We start from the raw sequence: 21,494 nt of genomic DNA on the forward strand, positions 1-21,494 counted from the left end.
TTTTCGACAGAATTGCTGAAGAAATTCTTGAAGGAGACCTGGTTGAATTTTTGAAAGAATTTCAAGAGAAATTATAAGAGGAACTCCTTAATAGTTTTCCGTAGAAAATTTGGAAATCCTTTTGGAATTCCTGAAGAGATTTCTGGGAAAATTTCTAAAAGAATTTATAAGAATATTTCTGAAAGAACTCCTGGGGAAATTCCTGATGAAATTTACTGTTGGAAATGCTTGGTAAATTTCTGGAGGAAATTGTGGGAAAATCTTGATGGAATTTCTTGGAAATTTCTGACAGAATTTTTGAGAATTTTTTTGGAGGAGCTCCTGGATATATTTTGAAAGAAATCCTAGGGAATTCCTGGAGGAATCTGTGGAAAATTTTTGAAGGTGTTTCTTAGAAATTTCGTGGAGGAATTTCTGGAAAACTTCCTGAAAGAATTCCTGGGGTAATTAAGAAGAAATTCAGTTTGCAATTACTAATGGAAACCCTATGGAAATTCCTGGGAAATTTTCTCAAGGAATTACAGATAAAATTTCTGAAAAAGTTTCTGGAGAAATTCCTGGAGCGATTTCTGAGGAAATTTCTGGGGAAATATCTTGAGAAATTCCCCAAGGATATTTCAAAAGAATTTTTGGGAAAATTCCTGAAAGAATTCCTGCAGGCATTTTCTAATGGATGGAAAATTCCGATTAAATTTTCTACAGAATTTCTGTGGAAATTCTTGGTGAAAATGCTGGGTAAATTTCTGGGAGAGTTTCTGAAGAAATTGCTTGTCAAACCCCACAGATAAATTCCTGAAATGATCTAACAAACTTTTAAAAATAACTCTTGCAGGAATGTTTGAAGAATTTTCGAGAAAATTTTTTGTTAAACAGTCAGTAGATGATAAATGATAAATTCTTAAATAATTACCGGAAGGAATGCATCGAAAATCTCCTGGAGTATTTAAAAAAAAATCCCACAATAGTCTTCGTGGAAGTTTTTAAGAAATGTTGAAAAACTTTTTCGATGTTATAAATATTAATTGGAAAAATTCTTTGAATAAATCTTCGAAGAATAATTCGGATGATGTATTTAGAAACATTAATTTGTTTTTGTCGGATTAATTTATATTGGAATCAATCCTTGAGAAATCCTCAAGAACTCTTGAGAAACTTCTGAAAAAGTCCCTGATAAATATTCTGAAAATAGTTGGAAGATATACTTTGATATACTTTCTTACATAATTGTCCAGAAAACATAACACTAATTCACTAAGAATTCCGAGAAAACTCTGTAGAGTCTCATTCTAGTATATTTCTTATACTATCAAAAAAGTAATCCCGTTTGTTGTAGTTGGTTGTTCAATTGTCGCAAACACATTTTTCCAATTTGCATACCATGTATATTGGGCAATTCGCTGATTAATTGTGTCGTCAGCCCATCGAAGAAATAGGGGGAAATTCCGATTTCAAATGATGTGTTATCACAGGTTGTCTTTCCGTGTTGAGTGATAACCGCATTTCGACACCCGATAATGGAATGATGAGTCTTTAGAAGTTTTGTCATAGTGGTTGTACGGGAAAACCCGACCTAACCCGATGAACGATAAGTGTGCTTTATCAGAACAGTAGTGGTCAAATATATATGAAACTTGTTTTTCAATTTATCAGTCAGTAACATATTTTAAAAATTGACTGAAGCGATTTTTGAAGCAAAATCACACATCCATGTAACCAGGATTACTTTCTGTAAATGTTTATACTTTTTCAATATCTTCAACTTTGCTGCAGGCATTTTTAGCCACATTTCGAGATTAGCATTAGCATTAACATTAAACAAGTCTCACACATTCGTAGGTGATACCGATATCCACTTATCCGCGAGTGGCAATGGCGGTGGCGGGCATGCCCAACCGGTTCGAATTTTGACGTTTCTTGGGGGAAAGTCAAAACAGTTTCATTCTCCTCCTCACCCCTTCCCCCACCGTTTGTTGGCGCCAACCGATTGCGATCCCCACGAAACGTCAAAATTCGAATCGGTTATTTGTGCCCGCCGCCGCCATTACCGCTCGCGGATAAGTGGATTGCTGTTACGAGAAATGCCTCCTTCCCATCCGTTACCAAAGGACAGAGATTTGCGGCTGAAAGCTATCGAGGCCACGTCCTTACGATAGCTGAGGAGTGGGAAAGATCTGTTGGATACCCAAGAAGAAAGGTATGTAGAGACCTATACGTCCTCTCAGACCTAGATGTCACGAGAATTTGAGTGTTGTTGGTAGAAAGGTTAAGTCTGGTTCGATAAGTCGGATATGTTTGGTCGACGTTTAGGCACCAAAACGATGAAGAGGAACAAACTCACCAAATTATTCGGATTTCAGTATTTTTAGACGAAATTATTGACTTCTATTAGGGCCTCCCGGATATACAGCAGCAACATCACCAATGTTTGGAGAAAATCAAGTAAATCATGCGAAAATGAAGACGAATTCCTGCATCTCGCATCGATTGACAACATGTGACAAAAAAAAAACGCGAGACAGTTTTGAAAACGCAGCCGCTCGCGCGCACAGCCTGCTACGAAGCCTGCGTAGCAACTAATTTACTAACTAATTACTAACTAATTAATCTAAAATTTGTTTGGGAGCGATTTGTGAATCATATCCCTTGGCAGATTTTGTATAGGGTGGAGCGGAGCTGTTAAGCAGAAGTGAAATTTAAAAAATCTCTATGAATTTGAACATGATCATATTGAAAGTAAAACACCAGCCTAGACACCAGCAAAAAATTTAAAATTAAAACAATTTTTAATAATTTTAAAACCTTTTATTTAGATAAAAAATGTTTCAACCAATACTGTGAGTGCTACAAAGTAAAAAAAATAACACAAAATCCAAGGTGAACAACAAACCGCTCGGAAAAAGGTCGAAAGTCTGACGCAACAATATTGGCTAGTGGGTTAGTAAATTTTCCTTCCCATCATATAATAACTAGATTGAAGCCAGTTCCGAAAACATTACGTAAATTTTAAACTGCCGAACCGAGCTGGTGGCGGCGGTGGCGGCGTGAAACAATTATCTCTTTCTCTTGAGGCTGTTACTGCTCCGAAAGTGAGTGCGAAGATGCTTGTTTTGCTCGTAATTTTCATAGACCATAATTAATGTTGGCTGGGGTAATTTACAGCAGTTTGAACGAGATCGAACCAGTTTTTTGAGGATGCGCTACAATTAATCGGTTTGGTCTGTTCGCACCTGTTTTGTTCTATTCAAATGTTTTATTCGAGCTGTTAAAGCTAGCAGTTGTAATCAATATATGCCAAGTGAATTTTGGAAATGTTTTTTAAACTATAATTAATTATTAGCAATAAAACAGAGTTCGAAATTGATTTGGGGGCGCCATTCATATAGAACTGTCAATTGTGAAAAAAGTGATTCACAGTGTTGGAGTTTTACTCCAGAATTTACAAGATTTTGATTCGAATTTTGGATTAGAATTCAAAAATGAGACAACTTCAATTCTAGGATCATTGTGCAGGAATCAAAGAAGCCTATGACTTATATAGAATTCCATTAATATTTTTTTAGAACAGAAGAACTCTTCAAACCTATGGTCATTTCAATATAAATTCAAGATCCTAGTAGGCTTTGTGCAAGTGACACATCTAAGATGTATCAAGGTTCTCCAAAAAGTGCTTTAAGTATCGATTAACAATGCTTTCAAAGTGCTTTAATGTAACTTAAATGTTCATGTACATAAGCACAGAAATGCGCCAACCAGTACTGAAAATTTCATTTCGTCTTATCTAAATTCAATCACCTACAGCTCATTTTAGAAGCAGAACCTGAGAATATGGTATATGAAAAACTTGTGCGGCTAGACCAGTTCTGCAAGAAAGTCACGGAAAAAACGATATTTTTCAAATATTAAAGGTAAATGTCACGGACTACCTTTGAAAAATGCCAAATGATATTCACCGTTTTTCGTTTTTCCATGACTTTCTTGCAGAGCTGGTCTAGCCGCACAAGTTTTTCATATACCATGTTCTCAGGTACAACTTCTAAAATGAGCTGTAGGTGATTGAATTTAGATAAGACGAAATAAAATTTTCAGTACTGGCGCCACTGAAACGATTCAGCAGCGTGCTCTCATTTGCGTCATCACATGGCAATAATGGATGGCAGTCAGTGTCACACCACTTGTTAATGAGGAGATCCACTCGAAGACGCAGTTTACAATAATTGTACACTTGCCTTCTTCGATTGACGACATCAATCAGACAGTCGGAGTTTGCAGATTTTGCAATTTCGATTGATTTGTCCCGCCTTTTTTGTGTGTGCTCTAGATCTCTAGATGTCTTCTCAGGTTACAAGGCCGACAATTATGAACAGGTGTGTCGCTGTCGCACGAGCCTGACATTTCGTTGAGTGACGGAAGTGGTGCCAGTGGGTTAAATGATCTTGAAGTGGTACACTCAAAAAAATTTACACGTCTGAGTAATGTGTTTTACATATAGATTTGCGCAAATTGTAAAACCAGTGAATGTCACGTGTAAAACTTATAGAATCGCCAATATAATTTTTGCCCCGACCTATAAACAATCCACTCAATTTTAATGTGGATCCCACATGGAATTTGAATTTTTTACGTATGCATTCAGATTGAAGTGCCAATAAATATCCCTTTTCAATCTAGTTGAATTCAACTTTAGAATTCATAAATGTCACATTCTTTTTAACATGAATTTCGTGTTTTGATACACATGGAGTTCATATTAAGCTACCCCCCTCCTCCGGGCATTAAATACAATGTGAGTGCCCTTATTTCACGCCAACTCATAGTTTTACTTTCACGAATTTAGTTTTGAATTTCAAATGAAGCGTTGATGGTAAATTAGTATAATGTAACTTCAAAACACTTCTTTTGATATTCAAGTTAACTCGTGAAAGTAAAAAAAGAGCTCGCGCGAAATATGAGCACTGCACTGTGTAAGGAAATTCGATGCTCTTTGATTCTTAAAACACAATGTTTGTAATTTTAATGACAATTTATTGATGCTTTTGTAAAAAATTCACGCCTTACTTACTTGGACACTTGGAGTGAGCCTACACCAAATGAAATATCCTTCTTCCAGGATCCGGATCAATTGCATCCGATCCCCTTGCACGACTGCTATCAGATCCTCTTCATCCGTAACAAGTATCTTTTGCGCGGTCTCCCACGGAGTCGCTGGCTCAGTTGAAAATGGAGGAAAATCATATTCGCAGCTGCATTATGCTCTTCCGCCTCGCGGGTAACGCCATTATCGCATGCCACTAGCGCTCCAGCTACACAAATTCTTCCACCACATAACACCGAGTCTAAAACCACTTCACTCAATATTTAGCACGGTATGCCTGCAAAAACAGAAAATGTAGAAACAAATTGATTAAATTGGTTCCGGATAATGTTAAATTTTGTACTTACACGAGATTCTGCTGCTTCCGAGAATCCTCCACCAGTTGGTCGCCATGATGGAAAACGTTTGACGGTTTTTTTTTCGTGGTTCATGTGTGACCAGTTATGGAATACATTTGTAATGAACAGTAGCGCAAATTCATTTGAAAAATTACTTCGATTTCAATCGTATCACATATGAAATCGTAATGTTTTGACTGTTGGATACAGTTAAAAATGAAGCTTTTTCAGTGCCAAATGTAATCAACACGATATCGAAATGAATTAAATGTGATTGGACGATGTGGGCCTTGCCGTGGAATATATGTGATGCATCAGATTATTGTAATGTGTAGGAAACTTATAATAAACGGGAATAACACATCAGTCTAACGTTTTCGTTTTTGAATCAGCTCATAAGTCAAAACACGTGAATCAATCGTGTCAATTTTTTTCAGTGTATGCATTTCATTATTTTTGGAGCCGTAATCTGCATCATGGCTGACTCAAATCAAAATCTTCCATTATTTCATTCAGCGATGACCAAGCTTGATCTTGTTTATGAACATTTCTTCAAGAAATGTTGTGTAAAACACTTTTTCCAACAATTATTTCCAATTGAATGTCAATGGCAATGCATACTCTCATGAACAAAACAGGAGCCAAAATAGCAATTATCAAACTGACCCACCCTATTGTTTCAACAATCGAAAACATTTTTAATTATGGTTGCACACACCATTTCAACCAGTTTTTGCATGCAGTCGACCTCTGTCCGTTGGACGCCAATATGCTACAATACAGATGCTCCAATGTGGTTTGGTCCAGCAAGATTGCAAATTCATAATCGTCTGCACGTACCTAATTGTCTGGAGGAGCTATTAGCAAGGTCAATTCACCAGCTTCTTGATATCGTTCATTTTCTTTTCTAACCTTGCACAGATGACGCCCCTGATTGGAATCTTTATTTTTCTGAGGCTCATTTTCATTTTCGTTTGGGAAAAAATTGACGTACCTATAACACTAGTGGTTGGCCAATCTGAACAAGGTTGATCCTATAAAAAATGTTAAGTAATTCTCTCCATTTTATTTGGTACTCCAAATTATTTTTTGTTTGTTGATTCTACATTTATTGAGAAATTTGACAGTTTTGTTTCCTAGAACAGTGTTGCCAGTAGTTCAGAAATAGATTTATCAAGCTTTGTAATTAATCAAAATGTTGTTTATGTCGGATTTTTGTGCCTATTGCTACGACATTCGATGGAAAGCATCTTTCTCAGTTTATTGTTAGTCACAACTAGGCATCAAATAGGAAAAAATCCTTTTGTAGAAGAATGACAAGTAGAGCTTTTTTTCTGTCTATTCATACTACGCCATTAGAAACCTCGTGGTTCCATCAAACAAAGAAAACAATCATCCCACCTACGTTCTTAATTACGTCTTACCACCTCGTGATTATTGAAATATTTGAGTTTTCTTTTCTAGAACAGTGTTGCCAGGAGTTCAGAAACAGATTCATAAGGTTTTGCAATTTATCAAAAAGTTGTTTAAGTTGGATTTTTGTTCCTATTGATACGATATTCGTTCGAAAGCATCTTTCTCGGCTAAAGTAAGTCTCATCTAGGCATCAAATAGGAGAAAATCCTCTTGTAGAAGAATGACAATTAAAACTTTTGTTTTCTATCTATTCCATAGTTCACCACTAGAAACCTCGTCGTTCCCTCAAACAAAGAAAACACTCATCCCACCTACGTTCTTAGCTACGTCTTACCACCAATTACCACCTCGTGGATATTGAGATATTTGACAGTTTTGTTTTTTAGAACAGTGTTGCCAGGAGTTCAGAAACAGATTCATAAGGTTTTGTAATTTATCAAAAAGTTGTTTAAGACGAATTTTTGTTCCTATTGTTACGATATTCGTTCGAAAGCATCTTTCTCAGCTAAAGTAAATCTCAACTAGGCATCAAATAGGAGAAAATCCTCTTGTAGAAGAATGACAACTAGAACTTTTTTCCAGTCTGTTCCATACTACATCCCTAGAAACCTCTTCGTTCCTTCAAACAAAGAAAACACTCATCCCACTTACGTTCGTAACTGCGTCTTTGACGCCTTGCGGTCAACCTCTACACGGAACCAGAAATCAACCCAAATATAGGTTCTTTTCACTCATATCGGCTCTTCCGTGCGAGAAGCCAAATTTGGCTATACCGCGTTAAAGCTCTGAGTGGGTAGTTTCCGTTTGATGCCGGCAGAAAACTGCAACCCATCGCAAAGTTCTTTCTACCTAACGTTAACTTTCGAAGTACCCTAGTGGGTTGAAATAAACCCACTTTTGGGTAAACGACAAAGAACCCAAATTTGGCTTCTCGCACGGACATTTTCGGCTAGGTAGCTGCTTCTCGCTTTGTTTTTGACAACAATGCGAGCGGGAGAGCGAGAAAACAACCCACTGCTGGGTAAAAAGTTCAAGCGGTATACTTATTTTTGCGTTCTTTTAACGTATTTTTTAGGTAATCTGTTTTTTCCGTGTATCCGTCCACATGTTTGGAATAAGGACAACACGGAACACTTCCCGGTTGATGGAAGGTGCCGTCGCTGCTGGAGGTGGTCAATAAACAGAGTGTTGATCCTCGCCCCCAATTGACGAACGGTGGGAAACCTCATTTAGATGGACAAAGATGATTACAGTTTGACACCTTTTATAGACCAACAACCCAGCTTTATATAACGAACGTCTGGTCTGTCTGTCTATCTAATGCCCGTTTGGTTGGTTCCCTTCTTTCCGTCGTGGATCATGACGGTGCATAAACGGACGGCGGAGAAACAATCCAGGGGGGTAGCAATGAGATCGCGTGTTCCGCAAAGGTCCATATGGGTTGTTGTCTGCGCACGGTCGGTCCGTCAAATCAGACATTGAACCGCAACGGACAGTTTGATGGGTTGGCTGAGTTTTTTACACGTTCAAGTTGCTCGTGATTTTGTGCGCTGAGAAATATTGATGGATGAGCGGGAACAGAGCGATGTATGTGAGGGTGATCTGTGGTCTTGAAGTCTTGAATAGGTACTAACAATGATTTTCTTACTTAATCATCAAGTATGTAACAATAAGCTTCTGGAATACAGTGCTGTTGGTCTGTCTGACATTTACTCATTATACTCTCTACCAGTTGTTCATTGCTTGAACTGACATTCTCATAACGTCTACCCCCGTTGTTTTGAACGACACCTCATGCAAACCAACAGGGTTCATTTTCTAATTTGAACTTCTGGTAACGCTGTGGGCATCGAAAAACACACTGATGGTAACCCTTTTTGCTGTTTTGTTTTGATTCTGCGTTCCGTTTCACCCCGTTCCATAAGCAGAATGACGTTTGAACCATTTTTAGTTTAAACGATGTGCAGATTAGAGGGGGTCAAATTAAAAAGTGATGATGTCAAACCAACGGGGGTTAACGGTACTCAACCATTTTACCAACACTAAATTGTCAAAAATTGGAATGTTTTGTTTTTGATCTCTAACAGCAATAACGAGAGCAAATAATAAAAACGGACACAACATAATTTAAGGTGTTTATTTTCAGTGTAGGAGAACCGTTGATCTTGCATCTTGGTCTAGTGCCTACCGCTTCTGATTCATATGTAGAAGGTAGTCGGTTCAATCCCTGGACCCTGACTTGCCTGTTTTCTCCTACTTTGTTTCTTTCTATCCATTCTCTCTCTTATCTCAACATGTACATTTTATATTAAGGGCGGACGGGACGGTCGGGTAAATATCCGCCATTGCTCTGTTGCTACTAAGATGGTAATCTCAGATTCTACTTCATATTTTGCAACAAAAACCTATCATTGTGTATGCTCACTTGCACTGCACATGCTGATTGTTTTTCATCATCTTCAGTGCAATAGAACTCGAGATTACCATCTTCAAAATCGCGAGGCAAATTGTTAGAAAGAGAGGCAAGATAGGAAAAATAACACGGCGTCCCGTTTCACCTTAAGCATCCCAAGCAGCACCTGCAACATCATCCAAAATGTGGTTTTCTATGTTTTGGTCTAAAAGAGTTGCAATAAAAGCGCACGCAACTTTCATCTTGTCAGTTGAGTTGCATTTAAACTCCGAATATCGTTAAGTTGCAGCTTTGTTTCATAGGAATTACAAATAACATCGTATTTAACATCGATTTATGGAGGCGGAGCTTATATATTCCTCACAAGTCGCAATACAGTCAGCTTGCATGAGTGGTTTCGCAGCGCTGTGTCACGAACACTAATGCAAATCTACTGGTTGAAAATATGCCCATTTGATTTTGCTGGGAACAGCTGATCTTTGTTTACTATTTTCAACCAGTAACTCAAGTGGTGTTCGTGTAATGCAGCGTGTACGTACACGCAACACTACTAAAAGCAGAAACCACTATGAAACATCTTACTCTGGTTTGTTTGTTCAGATTAGGTTCCAAATGTGTTGCGGAAAACTTGCGCGTCTTTTCATTTTGACTGCTTTCTAACTTGTGGCAAAGACGGTACAATGAAGTAACGCATAACTTCAGTAGCTTTTATGGTGCATTGAGCAGAAAATCTTTCACAGAACTTCTGGTGTAGTATGTAAGATGAGTGGTTAATACTCCTGATGTCCATGGTTCGAATCTGAATATATTTTTTTCATTTTTTTATCATTCCCCCTGGCTCATGTTGCAGAACGATTTAAAAATTTGCGCTTTTTGCGTTCCAAAGAAGAAGCAATTGTGCTGTGTTGTCCTTAATTAGAACAGTGAATAAATTGGACTGATGTTGCTGGTACTGGCTTTGAAAAAAGTCGTGTTGCTTGGGATGTGGTTCCCATTTTCATTTTATAAAAAACAAAGAATTGAAGCGCTGCTTGTTTTGTTTCTTATTTTTGTATTTTTTGTTAGAAGTAAGCACCCATGAAAACAAAAAGAACGGAATCAATCGGTGCCGTAATCGCTTGTTTTCGAATAGGAAGAATATGAGAGCGTGAAGTTATTGATGGAACAAATACCCTATATCCATAGTCATGGCTAAAACCAGAAACGGAACGAAAAACTCGTTTCTCTTCCAACTTCCACTGCACAGTGTCAATCTATCATACAGCGCCTACACATTATGCAACCTAGCGAACTGTGCCGCATCACCTTCACAGTATTCTTCACGTAGCTTTTTGCTTTACGCCGGGCATCCACGCACAAATGCGTGAACCCTTTGCAAAAACAATCATTCCCAACAACACTCCGACATCCGCATGGGCATGACCTTGTGCAGGCGCAGAGGACTCAACGGCCTGAAGTGGGCAAGAGATTGCAATCAACACTCCCGTTCCCTTCCCCACATTGATCTGCAACCTGACGTAGCAGGTGCCATTGTCACACTCTGGAGATGCCTGTTAGTCCCGAAAAGCTGTCTCATGTGTTCCTTGAGGAAGTGTAGCTGATCTGGCGATACCAGAGTAGCAACTACGGGCGGTCAAACAAGCTCAAGTGTAGGAGAACTGTTGATCTTGTGAATAGGCCTATTCGCTTTGGCAGAACTCCAACCTACCATCTACACGGAGAAATCAAACTACCTAATTTTTGGGTCGATTTTACTCAAAGCTGAGTATATCGAATAAACTAGTTACCCAAAATTAGGTTGTTTTCCCTCTTTCCCTCACCGATGTTGTCAAAAACAAACAGAGATGCATCTACCCAACGGGGGTCCTTGAGCCCAATAAGCCAATTTTGGGTAAATGCAGGTTTACTCAAATTTGGGTTGAATGAGGGGGGGTCTTGGGTTGAATTTACCTACTCTTAAGTAAATGTTTTTGCTGGAGGTGAAGGCAATTTACCTAGTGTGAGTTTAATCGATTTACTCAAATTTGGCTTATTGGGCCGAACTATGGGGTTGCGTCAAAAGAACTCAATTTTGGGTAGTTTGGCGGTTCCGTGTAGGAAAAGTTTACCGTGCACGTGAAGTGTTGCTCCCGAAGTTGCTACTACAGTATCGCCAGATCAGCTACACTTACACATGGAACCAATGAGATAGCTGTTTGGGTGTAGGTGATCTTCTATTTTTAGGTGACAATGGCGCCTGCTCCGATGGTCGGAGCTCTGTCAAATCGAACTCGAAATATGGCAAGCACAACTCAAAGTGATGCCAACTTTTGTCAGCAAACTGTGAAACTGAACAAAATAGAATTTTTGAACTCTGGTTGTTTATCAAGAACGCAAAACTTTTTACGAGATCGACCTTGAAGTTATCCACTAATGTGAACAAAAGCCATTCATCGGTTGTGCGACTGCAACCGTTAGAAGCTGGATGCAGGTTCTTGAATAAGGCATCTACCGACCTCTTATATTGACGCTGACGGCAACGTCATGAACTCAGCAAATTTGACTGTATTTTTTTCTCACACCTCGCCAACTCCGTTGCTTTATCTCACACCAAACTGTCATATTCAGCTATAATAGCGCACATGTCTAAATTATCGCCGTTGTTATTGCGCGACTGCCTGTGTGGCTAAAGTGCCCCACACAATGCATACGTTTGCGTGTGCGTGACAGTAGTTTGACACATTTCCCATGGGAAAACTGTAAAAAAACGCAAACCTCGACGGAACGGACGCTATGTGCTCCAGGCTTAACGATTCTGAATCATTCCTGAATCCTGAAGAGTTTGTGACCAAGGGGACGGCAACCTATTTTTTCACTATGAAGTTTGACAGGTTGGATTGTGCCTCCTTACGTGGAGCATAAATTTATGCTCCAGCCAAAATATTCACCAACACAGTCGTGAAATTTGAATGTTTACCTTTTTACGAGGGATATCGATGCAAAACGCTTACATCACATTAGATCTAATAAATGTGTTGATCTTGAAAAAGCGGCATTAATTGATAATTTTAAATTTCAGAGTGTAGATGTTTAGGTAAAGTTCCTACAGAGAGTGAAAATTGCTTGTGAAAAGACACACAACACCTCTTTTCGCAAACTTTGTTCGCCAAAGTGCGTTTTTCCTTATTTTCTCCCGCTGCTGTATTGAGTGAATGTTGGTATTAGTGAGCACTGGTGGCGCATGATAAGCGGCAACAAAATCAGATCACCGTAGCATCCCCGTGTTTGTGACGCATTCGTGTTGTTCTTGTTGGACCGTGTCTGCAAAATCGATATCATACCGCCTCGCGATCAACGCAATCTCCTTCCGGCGATCGATCATTGGTTTCATGCGCGGGTATTATAAATAATTAAATCATGGCCGTCCCAGCTAATTTGTTTACAAACAGTGGGGCTAATTAAAGTCAATGTTGAATGCTCGATCACTCCGCTTGAAGACGCGCGCAGTGCTGGGACGTGACGCGACGATGACGATCTTCTATGGCAGCGGCAGCGGCGGCCACGCAGCGTGTGCAGCTGATAGCCATAAGTAGGCGACGCCAACTGTTTGGGTTTGGCGCTGTTTCGGAATCAAAACAACAACTCAGCAGGCTCTATGGGCTATGGGAAAGTGCAATGCGATGTCGATCGCGTGCACGAATGCACTTCTAGCTAGGTCGGCTGCGATCGTGTTGATACGGTTTAGAATCGGTTCTACCTGCTAACTCGAGTTCTATCGTTTCGGATGAACGGGAAAGCTGTGCTAGCGTTGTAATCGAAGCCGCACATGATGGGTATATTCCGTATTGGTGACGTCAATCATTGCTAAAGGTCAGTCGGACTGGAGTCTACTAGAGTGTTGGCATTTCCAGAATTTTTCGAAAAGTTCGGTTCTTACTGGAAAAGGTGATTTTTTACGTGGAATGCGAGACGCGACTGTTAGAACTATGCAAATACTACGGAAGGGATTTTGATGCGTGGAACCGGTTTATATTGGGGTGAATGATGAATCCAAGAACAGGATCTGAAAATATTAGCAACTTGGATCTAAAGGCATGTGTCATTATCTTCCAAAATCGAAAAATTAAAAATGGCTTAGTCATCAATTATTTTGACCATTTTAGCGCACTTCCAAAGCTGTCACTAAAAAGAAATATACGAAAATGAACCCATTGAATTCACAAGTTGTCACTAATTGTTGGTGGTGAAAATCAGACAACGCACACGTGGTGACACCCTCGTGGGCTGCTTGCGTAGATTCCGGCGAAGCGTTCAATAACGGAGAATTATGCAACTACGTGACAGCTCACAGCTTAACGGTCGCTTTCGCATAAGCCTTTTGTTACATCCTCGAACCGAAGAGCCATCGTAAAAAGTTTCTCCGCATTAAATTGTCATTTGTCATCACCCAGGCGCAGGCAGAGTGTCGGACAACTGGCAGCGGCTTTTCTCTACTCGCTCGTGCGAATTACCGTACCGTACCGCGCGTTGTAAATGCCTGTGCGGCTTCACAGAGGACAGACGCTTAGCAAACACGGAACAACAGACACCGCGCCGCATCTCGTTAAGCGATAAATTGCGAATCTTTACATATAGACATTCCATTCGATCCAAGGCGGCCGCGCCACTCCGTTGCGTTGCGTTGACGGTTCTTCAGTAGTTTTCCTGAATCGCAGTAGGCACACCTTTTATCGGCTCGTCTTCTTCAATGCCGTTGCCGCGCGTTCGTCGCCTTTCTGGTACTAGCGCATATGCAGCCTCGTGAAAGTGGCAGACATTCCGGCTTCTCCACACTCGAAGTAAATACACAAGGCGTTATTGTCACCATGATAATAAGCGGGTCTTGTTGATCCGTGCTTTCTTCCGAGAGATCCGGTACCGCAGACCGTTGAATGAAACACTGATGCTGAACTAATTGCACCGGACCGGATGGCGGCCGACGTCGGTCAATGGTCGCAGCGCAGGCAGTGCCAAATGGATCGATCAATATTGAATAACTGAGACGTTTAGTCCACACATCAGTGGTTTTCAACCGAAAATAGGGTCACCCGTAACAGAAACACCTAAAACACTACAATTTCGCATCCCATACCAAATCTGACCAGAACTTTTCGACTGAGTTGAGTTTAAACGATGATTGCAGATGATGCAGACACAGACAAACAGACGTAACACCTTGAACAATTTTCATGGAAATTCATCGTCCAGCTCACACTACCATCACCTGGTGGAAAAGTTGCACGAATCACTGTGTTGTGCAATATCGTCAACAGAAGGTGCTAGTGTGAAACGTCAAACGCATAGAAAAACGATGCGCGCGCCTCTGGTCGTGAGAGCCACAACTATGAACATTTAAAATGATCGTTAAAAGCGTGGTTGATGGAAACTTCGCGAGTGTTACGTCTGGTCTGTGATGCAGATGAGTAAAGGTGCGCAACAGGGCATTCATTATGAATGCAATAGTAGGGCATATAGTTGGCAACAGTCCCATCCAAGTATACATAGCAGTCAAGTAGGAAATGGATACGGCGAATTCGATCCCATTCATGCATATCGATGTTTTTAAGGTTCCATTTGTTTATGAAATCACTTTTACGGGAATCGAAAAACTTTATGCTGAAATGTTTTACAGTCGACTCTCCAGGTCTCGATATTGAAGGGACCATCGAGATAGGGAGAGATCGATTTAAAGAACCAATTTTTAATGCATACTAGATTAAAAAAATTTCCGTTACTAGGAAAAACCGACAACAAACAAATGTCACTACGCCTTCCCAGAATGTTTTGCACCTAGGAAACGAGGTCTAGTAACCTGTGAAAATGGGCATATCGACATGTAGAGAGAAAATCTAGAACAAAAACGAACGAGATTGCATCGAGATAGGGAGATATCGAGATAAGGAGATATCGAGATGTAGAGAGGTAAAAAGTATGCAGATTGAAGGGACCGATCAAACCATTGAGATAGGGAGAGATATCGAGATGTAGAACATCGAGACATAGAGAGTCGGCTGTAGTGCTTTGTATTTATGTGGCGCTTGGTTTAACCATAATAGCGACACTAGATTGCAACCTAGTCGCTGTATCGAGAAATTGGAGCATTAAGTAATGGATCAAAGTAGCAAACTTTTCTACCATTCACCGCATGTAAACAAAGGCGCCACCATATACGGACATTAGCATTATGACAGCAGTGGAGTTATGTCAAACACACAAGGCTAAGGTGGCGCTATCTGCAGATGTTCATTCCATAGCGGCCGTTTTAGTTACTGTAGTGAACCATTCCGAACTAATTCGTACAGCTAAGGTAAGGCACCCCTGGTCAACATGAACTGCGTCACGGTCATCGATCCATCGAGCTAAAAATAAAACGGTCACTCTAACGTTGCGGCGATATTGATGTCGCACGTCATTGTCCACTTCTAACGATCAAGACTACGGCGAATCAATTACTGCGCGTACGTGGAGAAATGTGCGGTACGCTACGCTTGACTCAATTACAGCGCAATTGCAGAGTAAGAGAGACTACAAGGTTTCGCAATAACAACAACGGCGAGTGTTAATTCGATCCCGTTCGCACTTCATTGCTCCGTGGGCATATATTTGCACTGTGCATTGACGCGCACCGCCCACGATGATCCGGGATCTGTTCGGATGGAAGTGGTCAAGTCGCGCCAAGTTGCGCGGAGATACAGGACGCAATTGATCGTTTAGTGCGATACTGTGATTATTGTCCCAATAAATTATAGGTCTCTTACGGAGAATGTAAGGTGTAATCCGCAGACAGTGGCGCCTCCATTGTGGAAAGTAAGCATGTCAGATTTGATGAAGATTGAGGTGACGTCATGTGATATGACAGTTTTGAAATGATTATTTTGTCAACACATCGTTGTACAGAATTAAATAAAACTACGATGATTTTTAATGCAGTGCAGTACCATTTCCAACTATGGTAGTTCTAAGACCAATCGTGCAATGGATAATCACAAACATTAACACTATGACAAATAGATGACGCCACCGATAATACTGCAATATGAGCCAGATGCTGCCGCCATGTTTTAGGAAATCCAACTGTACCAATAAAGTGGACACACAAGATTAATCGCAGAATGTTGCCAAATATTTTTCTCAATTGACACTGACGCAATTCGAGTTTGTTTTGCCGAGCCCACTTATCATTTTTGTTCTTGTTGTCCAGTTCACCACATCACATCAGAGTACTGTCTGTCTATGCCTAATGAATAGCAAAAAAAACTTGTTGTTTACCTAGCTTCGCCAACTTGAGCGCAAAAAAAAGACCATTTCCAAAACTTGCCTTTGAAAGGTTATCAATTTCGCACAAATCACGTGTTACGCTCGGCTAGCTAACCCCTTCGTTGGTGCGATGATCGTCGACATAGCGACGAACGAAAACCAGCATGTTTATTCATGGCTAGCTTTGGTAGTAGCGAACGAATCGCTCGAAATCGTATCGATATGGATGAGTCTGAGCCTAGGTCTGAGGCATTTTCTCTAGGCGATCGTCACTTGGTCCAAGCAAGCCGATTTCAGTATTCAGATAAAAAAGCAAATTCATCTAATATTCATCGGTGGCGGAAGAGGTAGGTATATCGGAGATGGACGGACATGGATTGAACATAAAAACGACGCTCGATCGAGTTGAGAACGACGTCAATCCGGGCGCGTTAACCTACGCAAATGGCTCTAAATTTGGTCAGGTCGATTCGAGCTTTGAACCATGACCATGTCAATGTTCTCAGTTCTGCTACTGGAGCATTAGCAGCATTCAGCAGTCTACGCCGGTGCGCTGTTAATGGCTGTGATCTAATCCGACTGTCTACGGATGATCCGAATTTAGTTGGACCATCTTCGACCCGATCCAGCATATGCAGAGAGTATATATGTTAAACATACTCCAATGTATTGGAGCACGGTGACGTCATTAAGAAATCGCTCTCTTTATCTCTTACGGGAAATTAGAACACAACAGGACCAACACCTGTCAAATTTGACAGGTAATGGTCCTGTTGTTTTCAAACTCTCTGAAAGAGCGAAAGAGATAGAATTTCACCGTGAGGTGGTCTATATTACCCAAACAGAGTAATATCACATACAAACAGAAGTGACACCTTGAACGATTTTCATGGAAATCCATCGCCCAGTTCACACTACATTACCTGGTGGAAAAGTTGCGCGAATCACTGTGTTGTGCAATATCGTCAACAGAAGGCGCTAGTGTGAAACGTCAAACGCATAGAAAAATGATCCGCGCGCCTCTGGTTGTGAAAGCACAACTATGAAAATTTAAATTATCGTTGAAAGCGTGGTCGATGGAAATTTTACAAGTGTTACGTCTGATTGTCTGTGGTAATACTCACCAATTTCGTCAGTTTATCAGAGGAAGCCGCACTCTAACCAGCCCTCCCCTAAGCAGCACCCAGCTTTTTATTTTTGGAGAACTCCGTCCACGATTGGGCCACAAAAATTTGGCGCGATGGCGCGCCACAATTCCATTATCAGGGTTGTTTCCGGAATAGCGATGCCGTGGTTCTCGTTCGCAATTATGTGCAAAATTGCGGTGCAATAAAATTTCGACACGCGCTCGCTCGAGCGCGCCCCGCCAGTGCCAGTTTCTTATGTTTGCGGAACAACGGGTCGTAAATGTCCCGCTTATATGGATGATGGTTGGTTGGGAGGTGCGGTTTCTTATCTAAAGTCGGAACAATGAATTCCTCTACTGGTGGAGCTGCTCTGTGCGGTGCACTACCCCTAAAGGGGTGAAATCTTATTTTTATTTTTAAATGTGGTTTTTGTGATAAAAAGGGGTTTATTATATTAGAATTTTGAAACGAAAACATTACATCCGTAAGATTGTTGCAGTTAGATATAGTATTCACAATTATATAATAGCATGAAACAAGCTCACCAGTACTTCTGCAGTCATGCATCGCTTCGCCACTGGCCAAATGCAAATTGATGACTAACATCTGAAACTTTTTTCGCAGAAGGGTGGAAGTAATCCTATCAAGAACATCTAGATGCCCGCATAGAAAATTACAGTTTGTAATAAACTCCAAACAGTATGTCTGCTCTATCTGTTATTGTTAATGTACCACAAACAGGCGATTTTCTGTTGAAAAATATTAAACTAGAAGCATTTAATCATAAAGAACGGTCTGAGTCACTCATACCAAATTGTAACAATATGATATACTGTGCAGAAATTGTGAAATAATATAGCGATGGAAAATCATGAGTCATGGTTGCAATATTGAATGACCTTTTCTCAAACGGTTTGAGATTATATTTTCATAAAACACTTACACATGTGCACAATACTGTATGCAACTTATATTCAACAGTTTGACAAACAGTTGCGTACATTGGTATCTGTACCGACCGGTACAACTTTGCATTTGCAGTTTGACAGTTTTGTAGAAAAAGAAAAACAAAATCTTTCGTGTGATCGCGACTTGAATACGTCGAATAATTTGGTTTTCCAACTTCAGAATCTAAAAATTGTGTTATTACCTACAAATCTGTGGAAGCTCCGTAGAATCTCCTAAGTTGGCTGCTGCACGAAGGTTTCTTAGGTAAGTCCGACACCGCGATTATTTGAGTTATTACGGCTGTTTTTTTTTCTTTTCAGTTCCAGCTTTCCCAGTGGCGTATTTCAACGGGAGTTTCCAGGAGCCGTAGAAGTATGATCTTCCGGCAAAGACCCGGATGCTGTTGGGTATTGTTCCCCGTTCGATGTATTACAACGCAACGGGAGAGTTTTCATCCGGGATTTGATTGTGGTTGGCGCTATGGAGGAGTTGTGGTTCACGTTTCGAACGGAACAAAACAGATCGGGTGCTGTAGTACGCATCATTGGAACCAGTAAACAGATCCGGGTGCTCGCTCAAAATACCGAATCGAAACGCCGAAGGGAATTGTTAACACCGGTTGATCTAAGACAAAGCAAAAATTGTATATATTTTCCTAAAACTTGTTATACGTATATAAGATTTATCATGAAATATGTAGCATCGTTACAGCAATTTTTCATTAACATAAATAAACATTTTATTTTTGAATATTTTGTTTTTTGTTTATTTTTTAACAATTAAAATCCGAAAACTCGTTTCAAATATATGGGTACAATATACAGTGACGATTCGTTCGTTGAGAGCTCGTTAGATGGGCTGTCTCGATGGTTGAATGTTCACTGGTTGGGGCAAAACCCAACTAAAAAGCACTGTCAATGTCAAAATAGATGTCAAAACGAGTTTGACGTCTGACCGCCGTCGCATCACAGCTCCTGTATACAGAACGTTTGCGCAAGTATGTGAGTGTTCGGTGACGTATTTCTCGTCACTTGGGTGTGGCTAGAGCATTTTGATCAGTTGTCAGTTGCCCCAACGAACGAACACGATTCGCTAATCGGGGCGCAGTCGTGACCCAAACAGCGAATCCGGACTGTAACAGCACAGTTTCATATAGGGTTAAAATACACTAAAGAACCATACGTTAATAGCTACACATACGTTATTGATCATTACTTCAACATTATGGTTAAACTGTTCATTAACAGTTTGTCTTACAGTGGATTGTGCGAGAAAATGGATAGTATACCGACCGTTTGGCATACTATTTACGAAAAATTTTGTTCGAGAAAATCGCCGATTTTTTATGGTAACTGAACTTAACCGCCTATTCCACATATTGTGATTTGCTCGATAACCATCTACCACACTGTCAAAACCGTTTGTGGTAGAGTAGACTTATTGTCGGTTCGGATGTTATGTCGAACTATTCAGATATTGTTAGAAATGGTTTTGGATAGTATAGGAAACAGTGCTGATACAGTTCACGTTTATGCGGGTGTAGACGCAGACTTTAGTATGCATGTGCAACCTTTGATATACCTATTTGACAAACTTTAAGATGAAACCACAGAGAACAGACGTCCAAGCTAATGAAGTGCGTTTCTGTAAACCATTTCAATGGTTGTTCTGAAATAATTGGCGATGTGGCCATTACGCGGCGTTGTTTTACCTTTTGGCACTAGTGTCACTAGGTGTGCACTCTAGTATAGTTCCACCAAGAGAATGTGTTGGTTATACTTGGAAAACAATAATTGAATTCTTGTTTGCATTATTTCTTTTTGAGAATAATGTAACTTATAACCCATGGGTTGCTTTTATTTTGTTGTGAAATTAGCGTAATAATAATATGCTTATTGGTCTTTAAGCAAATACAGCTAAGTCTCTGAGTTGGCTATTTCAAAGGTGCGATAGTGAAATATTTCGTAAGTAAGCGGAATCATGGTGTCGAAATGACTTTTAGGTGGAGAAGTCACCGTCGATGACGCTAGGGAAGATTCAAATATTACGTCCATCGTTTTTCGGGTTTCTCAGACCCCCCCTCCCCCCCTGTTTGTCTGTTCTCTGTGATGAAACTACATGCTTCTTAACCGAGATATTAGCAAGTGAGTATAACTCTTCCGATTTTCTCGCTGTATCACCTTGATGTACACAATAATTAACCAGACTCCGACAGTTCCATGCAGAAATTGATAGAACGAAAAACGATAATATCGATTGACCCTTGAAAAATACCAAAACAGTAGTGGTCGAAACGGTGGCTAAAATAAAATAGTATTACTGGGGTGGCTTTCTAACAGTTTGGGATTTTTGCGAGATTGTGCAGAAGTTCTTCCTCGCGGGAATTCAACTGTAGCTCCTTCCGGAATTTCTCTCAGAGCTTTAAAGAGTTCCTTTTTGAATTTATCCAATGTTTGCTCCCGGGATGATTTCTAGATTTTTTTTCCAAAATCCCCAATTTTTTTTTTCAAGATTTCTTTCAAAGTGTCTTTCGAAATTTCCTCAATAGATCCAAGATTACATGGATTCCTTTCGACATTTCTTCGGAAATTTCTTAGTATAAATTTTATAGATTATCGCTGGTTGTACCAGGTAGTATTTTGAGAAAAACTCCTGGAAAATCCCTGCAAGAACTCTGTGAGCAACTTTTGAATAAATCCCAAAAGGAACACTAAGAATCTCGGGACAATTTCAGAAAAAAAATCCGAAAAGATCTCTGGGAGTAATCTCAGGAGCAGTGCTGAAAATTTCATTTCGTCATATCTGAATTCAACCACCTACAGCTCATTTAGCTGGTTTAATCGCACAAGTTTTTCATATCCTATATTGTTTGGTTTTGCTTCTAA

General features: G+C 40.1%; 1 protein-coding gene and 1 long non-coding RNA gene across 2 annotated transcripts in view; one reads left to right on the forward strand and one right to left on the reverse strand.

Moving 5' to 3' along the window:
- LOC109409296 (inositol-trisphosphate 3-kinase homolog) overlaps positions 1-21,494 on the reverse strand; it is a 69,385-nt gene that overhangs the window by 41,298 nt on the left and 6,593 nt on the right. The window lies entirely within an intron of this gene.
- On the forward strand, positions 18,323-19,359 carry LOC134287825 (uncharacterized). Its single transcript, XR_009997566.1, has 2 exons — positions 18,323-18,873; positions 18,930-19,359. It is a non-coding gene; the product is annotated as an uncharacterized LOC134287825 (long non-coding RNA).

Source organism: Aedes albopictus, chromosome 2, assembly GCF_035046485.1.
Source record: "Aedes albopictus strain Foshan chromosome 2, AalbF5, whole genome shotgun sequence".
Classification (NCBI taxonomy): Eukaryota; Metazoa; Arthropoda; class Insecta; order Diptera; family Culicidae; genus Aedes; species Aedes albopictus.